Source organism: Amborella trichopoda, chromosome 10, assembly GCF_054954075.1.
Source record: "Amborella trichopoda isolate Santa Cruz 75 chromosome 10, AtrichopodaSantaCruz75HAP2 v2.0, whole genome shotgun sequence".
Lineage (NCBI taxonomy): Eukaryota > Viridiplantae > Streptophyta > Magnoliopsida > Amborellales > Amborellaceae > Amborella > Amborella trichopoda.
In genome coordinates, this window is record NC_142345.1 from 40,063,801 (window position 1) to 40,081,395 (window position 17,595).

Genomic DNA, 17,595 nt, shown 5'->3' on the forward strand with positions numbered 1-17,595 from the left:
AAAATATGGTTTCATCTTTAATTATAAAATTTTAAGCTTCAAAACAGTGTAGATCGAACAGATCTATGAAAACTTGAATAACTTAAAAATTGACAGTCCAAAAATGCACAACAAGATGTGCTATTTCTAAAAATTGAAATCCATTTTTTTCTCTTGTCCATGAATCTTGATGTCGAGATGATCAATTTGAGGATATTTGACCATCAAAACAACTTCTTCCGGTTAAAGTTTTGAGGTAGGCTCTAATTTGATTGTTTAGAACCTAGGCTCTATATAATCATTTCCCTATAAATGTACGCTTCTATAGAGCTATATTCGTCTAAATTCTTATTGAGAGCTCCGCTTTTTCCAGATTTCAGCGAACTTGTGCACATTAGGTATGCGTTTCTTGAATCCCTATTCATCTTCCTTTCGTTATGAATTCTTCTTTTTATTTATTTAGTAGACTTCTTTTCTTTATTCTTGGAGACCATATTTATCTTCCTTTCGTTCATTAAATCTTATTCAGTAGGATTCTTTTCCTTATTCTTGGAGACCATATTCACCATTAATTGTTCGTTTTTATTCAGTATGGTTCATTTCCTTACTCTTGGAGACAATGATTCTTTTGCCTTTGTTTTAATAATTTGTTTATTTTTCCAACATCACACTGACCCATTTGTACTATGGTCCAATATTAGAAACCTGAACAACCCACACTTGGATATATATATATTTAGCTATTTATTTATTTTTATTTCTTTTACAAAACATTTCGACCGATTTGAGTTCACCAACATTAAGATCTGAGGGGCCGTTTGGGTACCTGAAAATCTATTGCACGAAACAGCAAGAAAATATGAGATTTATATAAGAGATTTACTATGAGTACACTTCTAACTGTAAGAAAATAGAAATAAATTGCACAAAATTTTTCTAAAATATGTGAAATCTATTAGACATGAGTACACTTTTAATATTAAAAAAATAAAAATAAATTACACAATATTTTTCTAAAATATTCGAAATTTAAATTTTCCCAAAATATTTGAAATCTATTACGGATGACTATAAAATCTATTACTTGTTTAACAAATAAAAACGGGCTCTTGCCCCGCCATTGTCCAAATAAAACGGATTTCATCACTCGTTTAACGGATAATAACACGGGTCTCTTGCCAACCGTTCTCCCCACGAAAACTCTCTTGCCCCGCCATTCTTCCTCTCTCTTACGCACATCCACTCTTACTAAACTTCACTGCTACTTTCTCTCTCTAAACTCCCAAACTCCAGTCCTCACTTTCACAAAGCCTGCAAAAGTGGCCGCATTCACTCTAAAAATGGAAGGGCAGGGGCTTCCCTTCCCTCTCTCAAAAACTAAGGTTAAATCACTTGCTCCGAAAATCCCCTTCCCTCTATCAAAAACTACGGTTAAATCACTTGCTCGGAGCTGCTCTGTCTTCTTTCATGGCAGTCACCAAATTCCTCTTTTTGCTAGTGGTTTTGGTATTTGCTTTTAGCCCTAAATTCTTCCGTGGGTGGGGGTGCTGAAAAAGTTTCTCTGAATCTGTAATATGAGACCCTTTGCCCTTACTGCTCCAGGTTCTTTGTTAATTATTTGGTCAAGATGTTCTCTAATGGCCGTATTGACCTTCGTCTCATCCCTTATGGAAATGCGTGGGTTGGACCCAACAAAACAATTAGCTGCTAGGTTTCATCTCTTCTCTCTCTCTCTCTAAGTTTTTCTTTGTTTGATCTCTTTTACTATAATTTGGTTATGATGTGAATTGCGCCGCTCTCTCATAGTAATTTGGTTATGATGTGAATTGCCCCTCTCTCTGTTTGTAATGTCTATTCTGCTTCACTCTCCCTTTCTTTCTCTACCCTTCTTTCTCTTTAACTTCATATCACATCACTCGGATTTGAACTTTTTTTTTTTCATGCCCAATTTCGATTTGCATACCTGCTCTATTCTCTCTCTCTCTCTCTCTCTCTCTCAACCTCATATAACTTGAATTCGAATTTCTTCTATTTCCATAATGCTCGCCTAATTGTGATTTACATGGTCTATTTTCTCTCTCTCCCTCTCTCTCTCTCTCTCTCTCTCAACTTCATATAACTTCATATAACTTGGATTCCAATTTCTTCTATTTCCATAATGCTCGCCTAATTGTGATTTACATGCTTGGCTACTCTCTCTTCAAAATAAGACCTCCCTTAATTTTCCTTGTAAACAGAAATTCAATATTCCACGTAATATTTTCAGATAATATATTACGCTAGTAATGTATTACAACATTAATAATGTAAAACTTCAGATAATGTATTATGCTAGTAATGTATTACAACATTAATAATGTAGAACTACAGATGGAAAGAGAGCACATGGCAAAATTATTGGTACAACATCCACATTACCTGGACGCTTGAAGAGTGCCCAACCACCCTTCAGTTGTTCAGATTATACCCAGCATCATCCAATGGCAAAAATTTATTTTCTATTTTATTTGTCATTAAAACTAATTTATTAAAAGAAAAATTTTATATAAGGATGCAACCTTATAATGTAGAACTACAAATGTCCCTTAAAAATCCATCGAAAAAAGTAGTTTTAATGTTGAAAAACCCTTTGATGTCGAGATGTATGACCATGAAAAATAAAAAGTGCATTTTACAACATATTATCTACACCGTCCATTCTCAAGATTTTCATATGTTTAGATCTACTTGATTTTAATCATATTTAAAATTTAAAATTTTATAATTAATATAAAAATAGATTTTGAGATAATCCTAAAAACAATTCATGATAAAAGTTGAAGGTGCACCTTACCCCTACAGCTACAAATGCACTCGTATGCCAACTGCACCCGTAATTAAAAGTTGGGGTATAGATGTATGTCTCAAAGAAAAAAGTTTACATAATATTGCAACCTTATACTATAGTATAAAAAGCAATGTGCACCTCAAAAATCCAATAGAAAGGAGTGCCGAGATTGGAAAACTATCTTATTAATCACCTTGACATCCAGATGTTCGGTATTAAAAAATAAAAATAAAGTAGAATTTCATGTTCAACAACTTCATGTTCAAAAGGTAATTTTTCTAACAAGTGATTTAACTATTTTCAAGATTTTCAAGCGTCATATTTTCTGGAGTTTCAAATTTCGTAAATAGGGTAAACATGGATTTTCAAGCGACCATAAGTTTTTCGGCACTAGCGAACTACATCTTCCGGAAAACTTTAGCGGTGCGCCTAACTTGTATGGTACGGTATACGGTTGGCACCTTATACAAACTTTAACCATTTTTTAAGGGCGCAACAAATAAGAGTATACAAAATATTTCGAATAGAAAAAGCTGACCAAAAGCCCCCTGAAACAATTGAGGGGCCAACTCACTCATTTGTCTAAAATATTTTTTATTATTTTCCTTTGGTGCACTATCTAAAAATGCATCTATAACCCTAAATTAAATTATTGAAGGCATGACGCATTCAACTTTGTTATCATGCCAAATTGCAATACAAAACCTAACACCACACTTACTCGCATAGAATACTATGCAGGCAGCATTTGAAGAAATTGCGAATCAAAAGGGCTGCACTGCACGTTTCCATTCCATTCTTGACGACTATTATCTCTTATGGTTTTGAGCCAAAGATTTGGGGCATGATCTAACTAACACTCCCACTAAATTCTTTACAAAACTGAGAACAATACACTCGTTTTGAGGGTAGAAGCGTGCTCTAACCCTTCTGGAAGCACCCTCAATTTGCAACAAACCGTGATCTCCAGAGATTGAAGGCATGGCATGGATCCTTCCACCAATCTCTCCCACTCTAACTCTCCTAAAAATGAAAGTTCCAAGTGTTGGAGTCAAGGAGAGCCTCCAGCAAGGCAATGCATCTCCTTCCCCACGTACGCATTGCATTGCCAAGTAAATATAGTTCTTTTAGCTGCTGCCGCAAATCTTGGAACTTCAAGAAACCCTCCTCATTCAATTTACTTTGCCATAAAACCAACTTGGTTAAGGCTTGTAAGGCTCCCAGACCAGCTTGGTAGCTTTCCTAACCTTCCCCATAATTCCAATTTCTCAAAAGGCATTGGTGGGCTTGAAACTGCAATGTTTCGAAGGAATCATCCTTTGCATGTAGAAATGCAGAACGCAAGCATTTTAGCAGGGCAACAGACTTGTAGATCGCTCTAATGTCTTTTACCTCCGTATTAATAATATGTAGTATCCTGAGTTACGTGAAATTGCACAGCACCTCTCAGATGAACCCAGCCATTACACTCCATAATGTCTGGACGAATCTCGAACTCCCTGCCTTTAAAAGCATTCGTTGCACACGTATAACATTGCCATACACATAAAAGTGTCTCAAACTTGGCAACTCCAGGCTCCGACTTGAATTTAAGAATTTCCAAGTCCTACGGTAATGAAAACTTTCCACTCTCAAATCAAGCACCTCCAAGTGTGGAAGATCTCGTATGGACTTTGGAATCTCTCCACAAATAACGCTACCTTGAAAACTCAAACAACTCAGAAGAGCTAAACTTCCCAATTCATTTAGTGAGTATTCAAGTGTAATATTCTCAAGTAACAATACACGAACTAACTTAGCATTGTATAAACAGCGTTTGGAACTGGATAGGGATCTTGAATGTCGTGACAAAAAAAGGAATGAACAAATTTTGGAAGGAGATTTATGGGATGAAACATGGTCATCGATACCTTGAAAGAAGGATAGAGGTTGAGACCTTTGAGAGGGCATGTTATCCTTACATGCAACTACCCCCACGAAGTTCTGCTCCCTGGCTTTTCTTAAGCACATGTCATGCAATAGATCATGCATAACACATGAACGGACATGTCCACTCAAACTCACACTTTCTACCTATTTTTCAAGGTCGTCCTCTGCCACATCTTCCATCCTCTCTTTTCAATAAACCCTTCCGCCACATCTTCTATTCTCTCTTTTCAATAAACCCTTTCTACCAATTTTTCAAGGTCGTCCTCTGCCACATCTTCTATTCTCTCTTTTCAATAAACCCTTTCTACCAATTTTTCAATAAACCCTTTCGACCAATTTTTCAATAAACCCTTTCTACCAATTTTTCAATAAACCCTTTCTACCAATTTTTCAATAAACCCTTTCTACCGATTTTTCAATAAACCCTTTCTACCGATTTTTCAATAAACCCTTTCTACCGATTTTTCAATAAACCCTTTCTACCAATTTTTCAAGGTCGTCCTCTGCCACATCTTCTATTCTCTCTTTTCAATAAACCCTTCAGCCACCCATACTTGTATTAAACCCTTTCTACCAATTTTTCAATAAACCCTTTCTACCAATTTTTCAAGGTCGTTCTCTGCCACATCTTCTATTCTCTCTTTTCAATAAACCCTTCAGCCACCCATAATTGTATTAATGTCATTCCTCTGATCTCGTAATCTTCAGGGTCGAACATACTGTATAAGTTAGCTGCATGAGTGAAAGTATGAGGGTGTTGGTCACTCCCTTATAAAAGGGATAACAAGGGAATGGATGTGTCGACTCAAACGCACACTTTCTACCTGTATCATACTCCGACTTACCAAATCTTCATAACACGAGATCGAATGTGTCCACTCGAACTCACACTTTCTACCTGTATCATACTCCGACTTACCAATTCTTCATAACACAAGAATGGATGTGTCCACTCGAACTCACACTTTCTACCTGTATCATACTCCGACTTACCAATTCTTCATAACACAAGAATGGATGTGTCCACTTGAACTCACACTTTCTACCTGTGTCATACTTCGACTTACCAATTCTTCAAGGTAGTTCTCTGCCACATCTTCTATTATCTCATTTCAATAAACCGTTCAGCCACCCATAACTATATTAATGCTCTTTTTTCAATAAAACCTTCAGCCACCCATAATTATATTAATGCTGGCCTGAGTGAGAGTATGAGGGTGTTGGCCTCTCCCTTGTAAAAGGGATTAAATGTGTACATGAGTGACAGTATGAGGGTGTTGGCGGCTCCCTTTTAAAAGGGATAACATGTGTACACTCAAACTCACACTTTCTACCTGTATCATACTTCGACTTACCAATTCTTCATAACGCAAGAATGGATGTGTCCACTCGAACTCACTGTATCATACTCCAACTTACCAATTCTGCCCACCATTTTGGCTAGCCAATGCTGATCATGTGGAAGTTTCTCAAGCCTAAAAATAAAATAAAAAATATTATAAAAAATAAACAAAGCAAACTGAATTGGTTGTTTTCATTCTATAGCATTCAAAGTGTTAGGCGACTAGGTATTATTCATGAAAGTTTAAAACGACCGGATTCTAGTGTGTGAGCTGATGCACGATTCTGAAAGTCATTTCAAATCATTTTTAAGACTAAAGTCTCAAATGATGCACCATTTCAAATACAGTTTTGAAAACTATCTTAAAAATCATTTTTAAGACTAAAATTTCAAATAACTGTAATCTTGACTAGCGTTTCATGACCCCGTTGGGTCCACTTGAGTAACAAAACCTCGCCCTAATGGCGGGGCGAGGTCTTAAATTCCAATAAGCCCACCACAAAAGGCCCCTTAAAAATTAGGTACAAGTGAAAAAAAATATAAAAATAACCAATATAGTGCTTAGAAATGATTTTTTTGATGATTCCAATAGATTTTAGGATGATTTGGGATCTTTCATAATTTCTCCTTTTTCTTTAATTTTTTGAAATATTCAAGACACAAATCAAAGTTTTCTATAGCCTAGACTTTATATTTTTTTCATCCTCTAAAGCCTTCTAATGATTTCTATTAACTCTAAATGCTTTTCCTAGTTTTTTATAAATTTTTATAATTTTTCACTTCTTTCTTTTTTGATCTGTGTACATTGTAAAAGTGGTACACATAATTCGGCTGACTCCGACTTGCCTTGGCCAAAGACCGAGTACCTTGGCCGAGATAAGCTATGAAACACTTATCTTGACCACCACGATCATAAATTTGAAATGGAAAATGAAAATTAGATTACCAATCTTAAAACCTACTATAAACTTTCATTCTCATTTTAATTCGTCCTAGGTCTTTCAAATTTTGAGTTGCAAAATCATGGAACTAAAACAGAAATATATCTTGAGTCAGATCCTAAATTCATCTTTTAGGTGGAATGTTAGAAGGGGGCCGGTTTTGAAGCAAAGTTAAATAAACATTTGCCCCTAAATCAACACAAAACAAATACACTAAGGAAAAGATAAATTGTAATATAAGGTTTTCCCACCTTAAAGACAAAACATTAGTGTTGTTCTTTCTTCAGCCCAAGTGCCCAAAACTTTAATTACTTTTCATGCTTTCTATAACCTATACCTTTCACTAGAATATGGTAGAAGTAACTACAATTTTGCAAACATAACTTTTGTCAATGAAGTTGCGACATATGCAATGTTATGTCCCAAGTTCAAATCTTGGCAGAACTATAAAAAGAAAAGGGAAAATTATATACATATCCGTTATAGTTTCTATTATTACGGCTCTACCGAATAGTTTAGGTTATCACCACCGTGTCCATTCTTTTCATGTCAAAATGGAAATTTAAAAAAAAGATGACTTTACCCTTTTTCGATTGTTGAACAATCAAATTCAAAGTATTTTCGGCTGTTCAACAACCGAAAATACACCAATTTCTTGAGGAACCGAAAATTTTAAAATTTCGGTTCTTCAAGAACCGAAAAATGTTTTCTCTCTCTTGTGGCGTATTTTCTCTACCGCTCTGAAGTCATAGTTATCTGATAAAATCAAAGGGGAACAACTAGTTTGAGCCCCTAAATTTAGGAGAAAACTTAGGGATTATGAGATTAGAAGATTAGGAGAAATCTTATGGCATATTCTCTCTCTACCTCTTTGAAGTCATGATTATCCAATAAAATCAGGGAGTACATCTAGTTTGAGCCCCTAAATTTAGGAGAAATCTCAGGGATTATGAACTTGCCCAAAAAAAAAAGAACGCTGGGTGAAGGGGAGAGAGAGTCAAAAAAAAAAAAACATTTTTACCCATGTAATGTAGAGAGAGAGGTAGAGAGAGGATACGCACACCCGCAAGAGAAAAAAGATTTCGATTCATGTAGAACCAAAAATTTTAAATTTTCGGTTATTCAAAAACCAAAATATGCCCCGTTTTCGATTGTTGAACCGATAATACTTCGAATTCGGTTGTTCAACAACCGAAAAAGGGTAAAATTATCTTTTCTAAAAAAAATCCGTTTCGACATGAAAAAACGGACACGGTGGTAATAACGGAAGTTATTCGATAGAGGCGTAATAACGAAAACTATAACGGATATGTATGTAATTTTCCCAAAAGAAAAATATAGAAAAAGGCAAGACTCAAATCCCAAAATATTTTTATGGACATCGACAACAGAGAGATGATATTACCGTAGACTAATAAGCCCAATATAAATGTCAAAGCAAGTAGTAGATTAGTCACCACACAATCGAAAGTGGCAGTGGTAAGCTTCAACCCAGCAATGTGCAAATTTTGGAAAATAGCTTCCCTGAAATGCATACATGTTACAGTCATGCATTAGAATACATGTTTAAGTTTCAATATATTTATTACTTTAACTATTTAATAACAATTGCATATCCATATAAAGGAATTCATACACTAACTATGTACTTATTATTAATCTAATATTGAAAGAAGGTAAAGGCTAGGTGAGATGCTTAGTCAAAGTGCTTAGACGAACTTCAAAGGTAATGTTTCCAACCCTTGACCTATAACATGCACTTCGAGTACTAGTCACTTTCGATATATCCCTTAGCATAAGAACTTTAATTTTATTATATATGAAAAGAAAAGCTATACTATATGGTAATGCAAAAATGAATCGGACGAACCCAAAAAGCGCGCAAAGAAAAGCCTGGAAGAGGATCGTCCAAGTTAGTTGTGGTCTTGTATTCTTGCAAACTGTTGAAACACATGGGTAAATAAAAACATGTAAATACAATAACAAAAACATGGCCTATGTAAAAGTTATTATTTAAAAAAACAAAAGAAAAAAAAACGCATTACTTATATGGCATCCTTAGTGATTCTATACTAGAGAGAAAGTGGATGGGGCCTTAGAGAGAAAGGTATAGCATGATTTCCCTTGCTAAAATATCCAAAAAAAAAGAAACAACTTTTTATTCGGAGAAAGGAAAAAAAGAATGAAAATAATAGATAGCTTACGATGGAAAGACAACATGCACAACTTTCACTTTTGAGTACATGAATTCATCCTCTACTTGTAATCAATAGAGAGGAATATCACTGCAACTAAAAATGTCTCGATGTGTCATCGAGACAAGATATTCAAAATGGTCACCATTTTCAGAAGCATGTTGTCTAACTAAACCACATCCGAAATTTTCTTTTCAAAAAAACCAATACTATCTTTCAAACTAAACCACATCCAAAATTTTCTTCTCAAAAAAGGCATTACTATCTTTCACATCACAAAACCTTTACTCTGCCTCTAATCATTCACATTGAAGAAAATTCCATCAACCATGAGCAACTTGGGCAACACCACCTTAACAAAGCCTAAATTCAGTAAAACCACCACCAAACTTGTCAGAAAGATTGATAATCTCACCAAACTGCCACCCGATCTTTGATCATTCCCAAAGCAAAAGAATGCCATTAAACCTTTGCAACTTGAGGGAAACCAAAAATACTTTCGACAAATTTCTGAAAAAAACAACTACAAACCTAAAAAATGCTAAAAGATTGCCATCCGACCCTAAAATTATTGAACTGCAGAACTTATCACCAATTTCATAGTTTGCAACCAAAAACAATGACAAGGACCTACAGGATCACTTTTAAAATCCAAGCAGACACCTAAAACCTCTCTCAAAATGGAATTTATTCAGCCTCCATCTCTATCATCTTCAATTGTGATACCTCTCTACATGTCCAAACTAAACTTTTCTTTGAGACGAGTCAAGATGCTTCCAAAGACCTCTCTCACCCTCTCTCCCCCAACCCTTTTCTTCTCTCCATGTGTTGAGGCCTTCCCGTTTAATAGGAAACGGGAGAACGAAGCGATAAGGGCTGTGGGTTGGGAGGGGCATATTTAGTCCCATTTCCCCACTTTAGTGACCACATGACATAAGGATGCCCAAAATCAATTTGATTTTCATTGAGCCAAAGTCCTAAAAAAGTATCTCATGTTTTTTCTCTTAAAAAGAATCCATAGAAAAGTTATGCATCCATGTACCATCCAAACAGCAGAAATATATTTTATTAGTACTTTTCCACATAAAATATATTTCAAAGGGATTTTTCCAGACAATCTTTTTCCATGGATCCAAACGGCCCCTAATAATCTAAAACTTTCATGGATACTTGGTGTTCCTTGGAAATTTCTTTCTCATTGAGGTGTTGGGGTTCATTATCGCATATAAAACATAATTCAGCTGGCAAAGGTCAGAAGCTCACATGGGAAGATTTGTACCTGAGATTTTTAGCGCATGAGAACAGAGGTAGAAGGCCAGTCATGCTGCCTAATGCTTCTATAAACCTTTATTTTTTGAAGAATCTTTGTAACTTTGGTTGGTTGTCTTGTTCTTCATTATGGCTTCGTATATTGCTCTATCGTCTTCAGATTCAGTTTCAAGGCATTGAAAGCCTATATTTGACATGGAATTCAGTAGATTGCACTTTAGATGAGTTGTTATCATTAGTTTACATGCAGTAGATTGCACTTCACAGTATAATATGTGCTTGGCAATTTGGTAGTTCAACTTTAAAGATATTGTACATTTGGATGTGAAATTTATAGTTTCTTATTATTTGGTCAAGAATTGTATAGGATTACAAAGTATTGCTTGCTCCTTCTTGGCTTCTTGCACTGCCTCATTCAGCAGCTAAACTTTAAAGATGTAGTTTCTCTTGCAGTGTGGCATAGAGAAAATAGAAGAAACTATGAATATCTAAATAAATAACAGTTGAGCTTCCTATTTTCAATATTGTAAAAATATGACGCAAAAAAACCTGTTAAAGGCTGTTTCAGCATCTTTCTCTGAAAACATTCACTCATTGGTGGAATTTTAATTGAACAGCCCACTGAAGAACACAAGCTACACCTTACAAAGGTGAACTATACTTGCAGACCTAATTGAGTTGGAAGGTCTAGTCTAGTGACAAAGGTGTAGGTGTCATAGAGATGGTCAAACAAAAATTTCACATCACCCTCCCTTGTCATTGGAAGACACCCTAAAAGTGAATAGTAAACCAACTCTTTGGGCATGTTAGTAGCATAGCGTCGCATGACCAAATTTGACTAATTAAGGGAAGCGAAAATGTTTCCGCTAAAAACAAGGATAAATTTCAATAACTTGAATAAACTTGCAGACAATGTTTTATATGAACTTGAATAAACTTGCGAGGATCCCAAGCCTGACTCAAAAAGGGTTACATCAAAACGATCTTGTTGCTTGTAAGGTAAAAGAATAAAAATACCACTTCCTAACTTTCTATTAGTTAGTCACCCAAAAAGTACTTTTGTTGTAGACCGTGTGGAAATAGCTTTTCTATATCTAATTTGTATAGACATGCATTTCAAAGGTTCATGGAACTCCGTCAAGTGATTTCAAAAATAAATAGAAGAAATTGAAACTCAACCATGACCCATGTCTCATAGACTAGAGTAGACTCAATAGGGTACAATCAGTGATTCAAAAAGCGGACCGCCCAATGCCTAGGCGGCCACCTAGGTGGATCTAAGGTCTGGGAGCATCGCCTAAGCCTAGGCGCCCTAAAAAAGTGGAGGTTCCTGGGTGCCCGCCTTGGCACCCAAAAAATTGCCTAGGCGGCCGCCCGACGCATAGACCTGGGCATAGCACCCCGCCCAGAGGCAGAAATAGCTTTCTGTGGGGGCATTTTTGTCCATTTTTTTTATATTAAAGGGCCAAAAATGGGGGTTTTAAGTTCATTTGAAATCTAAAAAAACCCATTTTAGAGAGAGAAAGCCTCCAAAAAAACTAGTTTTTTAGTGATTTCTTTAAGATCGAAGGGTTTCTCAAAGTTATGAGAAATTGATCAAAACATAACACATTGATATTAGATTTGATTTTTTATGTTTTATAAATCTATTAGGGGGTGTTTTAGAAGATTTTGGGTATTTAGAAGCATCTTTAAGGTGGAAGTTTGGTGATTGAGCAATCAAACGCAAAGTAAGTGATCTTTTTTTTTTGCTTATATAAATTGCATTATTTGAGATGTCTTCTTCGGGATTTAATAGAAGTGGTGATCCCGATAGGAAATATAGCTACAACCTAGATCCTAATGATAAAAAATTGCATCTTATGCAATTTTTGTAAGAAGGATACAAATGGGGGCATAAACCGGTTCAAGAAACATCTTGCCGATATCAAGGGGGATATTGCCCCTTGTAAAAAAACTCCTGATGCTGTTAAAAAGGAAATAACCAATTTTTTTAATATGGTAAAAATTAAAACAGATGAGAGATTTGCCTCCATAGCAGAAATTAGTCTAGGGTTTGGGTCAATTATGATGATGACTATAGTGAGGGGGATGGGATTGGGGAGAGATATCAAGTGGTAGAAGTAGAACAATCCATTATTAGGGGAAAGGAAAAGGGAGTTGTAATTGCTTCTGGTTCTGAGAGTAGGAAGCTTCGGGTTAGAGACCCTATGGATAGTTTTTTGCCTCACCTTGACCCTGAGGTTGTAGGAGAGAAAACAAAGAAGCAAACCACCATTGAAAATAGAATAAAGAAGGAAGTGAAAGATAGAGCTGCTTATTATCTTGCTACATGGTTTTATGAGGCGAGCATTCCTTTCAATACCGCTCGCTTAAGCAGCTTCTATGCCGCGCTAGAGGCAATTGGCCAATTTGGATATGCGATGAAACCCCCAACCCCATATGAGCTTTCAGAGCCTCTTTTGAAAAAGACGGTGAGTGTCACGAAGGTAGCTGTAGAAGTTAAGAAGGATGCATGGGCTCAATATGTTCTATTATGACTGATGCTTGGAGTGATAGGAAAAGCAGAAGTCATATGAATTTGCTTGAGAATTATCCTTTGGGGACTTTTTTTGAGGTCTATTGATGCCTCTGATTATATCCACGATGCCCATTACATATTCCAAGTTATAGAGAAGGTAATTTGTTGTACAAGTTGTCACAAACAATGCTGCTCCTAATGTTGCTGCAGCTAATTTGTTGCGCATAGCTTATCCTAAAATCTTTTGGACACTATGTGCAGCACATTGTATAGACCTCATGCTTGAGGCTCATGACGGTTTAACTGAGATATCAGATGCAGTGAAGTAGGCAAAGTCAGTTACAAATTTCATTTATGATCACCATCTCACCCTCAGCATGATGCATGGATTTACAAAGAATAAAGAGATTGTGAGGCCTGGGGTCACGAGATTTGCCACCTAGCACTTATGCCTAGATAGCATACATTCGAGGAAAGTGCAATTAAGGCAGATGTTTACCTCGAATGACTGGAGAGCATGCAAGTGGTCCTAGGATCAGGCTGGGAAGAAAGTGAGAGACATTATCCTTTCTAAGGCTTTTTGGCGAGGTGTGAGGGCGCTCTTAAAGTATTTTTTCTCTTGTCAAAGTCCTTCGTATGGTTGATAGTGACAAGCCTTCTATAGGCCATATATATGAGGTTATGGAGAAATGCAAAAGAGAGATAGCCCAAACTTTTGATGATGATGAGAACTGCTACAAGCCTGTTTGGGAGATTATTGATGAGAAGTGGGATAGGAAACTACATCGGCCATTGCATGCAGCTAGTTATTATTTGAACCCAACTTTTTTTATGTTGACAAGGATATACACACAATTATGACTGGATTTAATAAATGTATAGATGTGCTAGTCCCTGATCCTAACATCCAGGATATTATATGCGCTGATGAGCTGATAAATTACCATTGCTCATTAAAGTCTTTTGGGAGTCCAATGGCAATGAGACAAAAGACCAAAATTAATCCACGTAGTAATAACATTCTTAAGTTCATCAAGTTCAAGTATTCATTTTTATAATTCTATTATTTATTTATGATTTTATTCTATATCTTTGCTGCCAATTGGTAGAGCCAACATGGGTGTAGTTCTCTAAATTTACAAAAGTTGGCCATTCGGATCTTAAACCTAACCACTTCCTCATCCGGTTGTGAGCGCAATTGGAGTACTTTTGAAAGGGAGGTCGTAAGGGTAATTTGTATAATTGTATTAATAATACATGAACCATAAATTTTAATTAGCTTCATTTGATTTTGTTAGATTCATACAAAAAAAAATGAACAGGCTTGAATCAAAGAGGCTCAATGACCTAGTCTATGTCAAGTATAATCAATTCTTGAAGGACAGGTTTGCTAAGAGAGACCCCATCAGCTAATGGTTCTTATTCAAAGTTTTCAAATTTTATTCTCAATAAGATCTTTTTTGCCTCAACCCATAAAGGAAATTGATCTAACTAATAGGGAAACCATAAGCTCTAGACTCCATAAAGTCTCTAAAAATAGCTAATGAGCTTAGACCTCTTAGCTTTCTCTGTCTATTTCTATTACAATTGAGTCATAACTAATACCATTCCTTCCAAATTAGCTAATTTATCTAGGAAAGTGAACTTGTGATCTAACTCCATCGGGCATAACTTCCCCTAATTGCCTAAGTTTCTTAAACAAAAGTAACATAACCATATACAAGAAAATTGTCGTAGAATCCCAAAAACTGTAGAAATCCAATAATAAGATAAATAATTCAACAAAGGTAGAAAACAACAAGGCAAATGCATGAAACACATGATTAATTTCCATTCACAAATAAGAAAAATGGGGGTAAAAACTCAAAGAGCTACTGACCTCAACAAAATTTGTGAATTTCGGGTCCCTATTTACGACCAATCGGTGAACCTGCAGAAACTCAAGTGAATGAGATTTAAAAGGTCCTGAAATCTAAAGAAAATTCATAGAAGAAAAGAAAGGAAAATATTGGAATTTATACCTCGTATTCAACTTTGTGCTTCTCAGGCTCCTCAAGCGGAACATAGTATTTTGCAAGACGCGTCTTCCCTTGCCTGTTCTGAAGCAATATAAAACGGATCTGCAAAAACCAAATGCATTCCGATCATTCTGTAAAACCAGACACCATTTCCGTGAATAAAAAGAAGGGGGAAAAAAAAACGTGTTTTAATCTAAGGTGGAAAAACACTATATCACATCACATTTAGCTTCAAAAAAAAAATCCAATTTTGATTTCAGCTGCAAAAAAAAATTGTCAAATTCCTTCCAAGGCATAAAAAACTCAAATGAACCCCAAACTTCATTAGATCCTTCTGCATCATTTCTTACTAGATTTATAACAAAATCAGAATCAGAAACCAATAAATAAGTCAATTAACAACAAAAATAAGAAGAAATTACTGGAAAATCAAAATGGGGAAGCAAGAGATTGTTCGAAAATAAACACCTAACGAAGAAAGGGTTTAAAGCCTAAGTTACCATGGTGGATTATAAACAACTCGTGCTGCCCGTTCAGAAAAGGGGCAGAAATGAAATCAGAGCCATTACAGATGCCTGCTCCTAAGATTAAAACGCCAGGCATGAAGCTGGAAATGTCGAGGAAAATGCTATGATCCATATGACTAGGAAACCCCATGGTTACAAGGAAAATAATATGATCCATATGACTAGGAAACCCAATGGTTACAACTTACAAGTGTTTTCCGCCGTTTAATAAAATAATGGATGATGATGATCACTTGTTCCCCCTGGTCCAAAGAGATATTTAGAATAAATTTATTTCGGAAAAGTTTTGTATAAAACCTTAATTCTTCTTTTTATTTTATGGTAAACCCTTTCCCTGTTTTTTTTTCAAATGGTATAAAGAAATCCCTAACGATCACCGCACCCCTTATCTCTTTTTTTCATCTTCTATTGATTTTGACCATAAAAATTAATCTCAATAAATCTTTATATCATTTCATACTAAAAAAAAATTTAACCTTCTTTTTCCCTTTCAACCCATTAAAAAAGTTTTTGGGTGAAATGGTATAAAAAGATTTATTTAGACCAAGTTTTATGATCAAAATCAATAAAAGAGGGAGATAAAAAATGATGGGGCATGGTGAAATCTTTAAGGGTTTTTTTGTGCCACTTAAAAAAAAAACGGAAAGAGGGTATACCATGAAATAATACAAAAAACTAGCATTCTATAAGAAAATTTCTCATTTTTTTATTTAGATTTTAAAAAAAAGTATAGGTACCGCCTATTTATGACCTCCGGCTCCTCCCCTAAAACTTCGAATGTCACATTATTAACCTTAATATTGTTTATTTATTTCCCTCATCTCCCCAAGTAAAAAAATAATAATTTTAGACCACATACCCCCAACCCATTTTGACTTATGTTTTCAAAACGCGATATCCAACATGCTTTGGTTCGACACAAAAATGTAGGGACCAACTTGTTCCTATCTGATATAAAATGTGGGGGATTGACTTTTCATATTCAAATCTGTCGGTCCGACACAAAATGCATCGGATCGGCTTATATTGAAATTGTGCTATTACGGCACATTTTGTACCATGCCAAGTTCTTTATTTAAGTTGTTCTAATACCGTCTTAGAAAGAGAAAGTGGGACACGTGGGTTAAAATAAGGGTAGTTTGATAATATAAAATAAATAAATAATCACAAATATACATTAATTTTTGTCTATTTAGTAAAAAACCCTCAACTTTCATAAACCTCTCTCACACATTTTTTTCCTTCAATTTTCAGTGTTTTTTTTATCAAAATAACCTTCACAGTAGTCATATTACCGTGAAAGGTACTTTAATTATAGTAAGAATTAACCCATGTTATACGACAGTTTTAGGATCGTAAACACTAACCCATGTTATACAGCATTTTTATGACAATTAAAACTAACCCATGCTATACCACATATTAAGTATCGTAAAACTTAATCCATGTTGTACGACATTTTAAGTATCATACAAACTAACCCATGTTATACGGCATTTTAAGTACTGTAAAAACTAACCCATGTTATACGGCATTTTAAGTACCATAAAAACTAACCCATATTATATGGCATTGTAAGTACCGTTAAAACTAACTCATGTTATATAGTACTCAAAATGCCGTAAACTCTTTTCTCCTATTCATATTTATCTATTTTTTCTCTCTCTACTTCTTTTTAATATTTATATTTTATTTCTCTCTCTAATTTTTTTTTTTATTTCTTATTTCTTCGTCTAAATCTTTTCGCTCACTAACTCTCTTTCTCGTTCTACTTTTTTCATCAACCCAACAAACACGATTCCAACAAGATACAAATTTGACTTCGTCTAATTTTCATAGGGGATGGGGTTGAAAGGAGTTTTTATAAGGGATGGTAAGGTACACAGGTTGTTATACAAATATCCTTGGAGAGAGAAAGAGATTTAAAGAGAGAAAGAAAAGATAAAAAAGAATTAGAGAGAAAAAGCAGAGATACATATTAAAAAGAAATAGAGAGAGAAAAAAGAGATAAACATAATAAAAAGAAATGAGAGATGAAAAAGAAATA

The 17,595-nt window shown here is 35.1% G+C and overlaps 2 long non-coding RNA genes across 2 annotated transcripts; one reads left to right on the top strand and one right to left on the bottom strand.

Annotated features, from left to right (window-relative positions):
- The first annotated feature begins 317 nt into the window (after positions 1–317).
- On the top strand, positions 318–1,814 carry LOC148780226 (uncharacterized). Its single transcript, XR_016042102.1, has 2 exons — positions 318–377; positions 1,582–1,814. It is a non-coding gene; the product is annotated as an uncharacterized LOC148780226 (long non-coding RNA).
- A 1,569-nt stretch (positions 1,815–3,383) lies between these two features.
- Positions 3,384–8,919, bottom strand: LOC110007250 (uncharacterized). Its single transcript, XR_002280924.2, has 3 exons — positions 8,889–8,919; positions 8,424–8,542; positions 3,384–6,210 (listed from the first exon to the last, which is right to left on the bottom strand). It is a non-coding gene; the product is annotated as an uncharacterized LOC110007250 (long non-coding RNA).
- Positions 8,920–17,595: the final 8,676 nt, after the last annotated feature.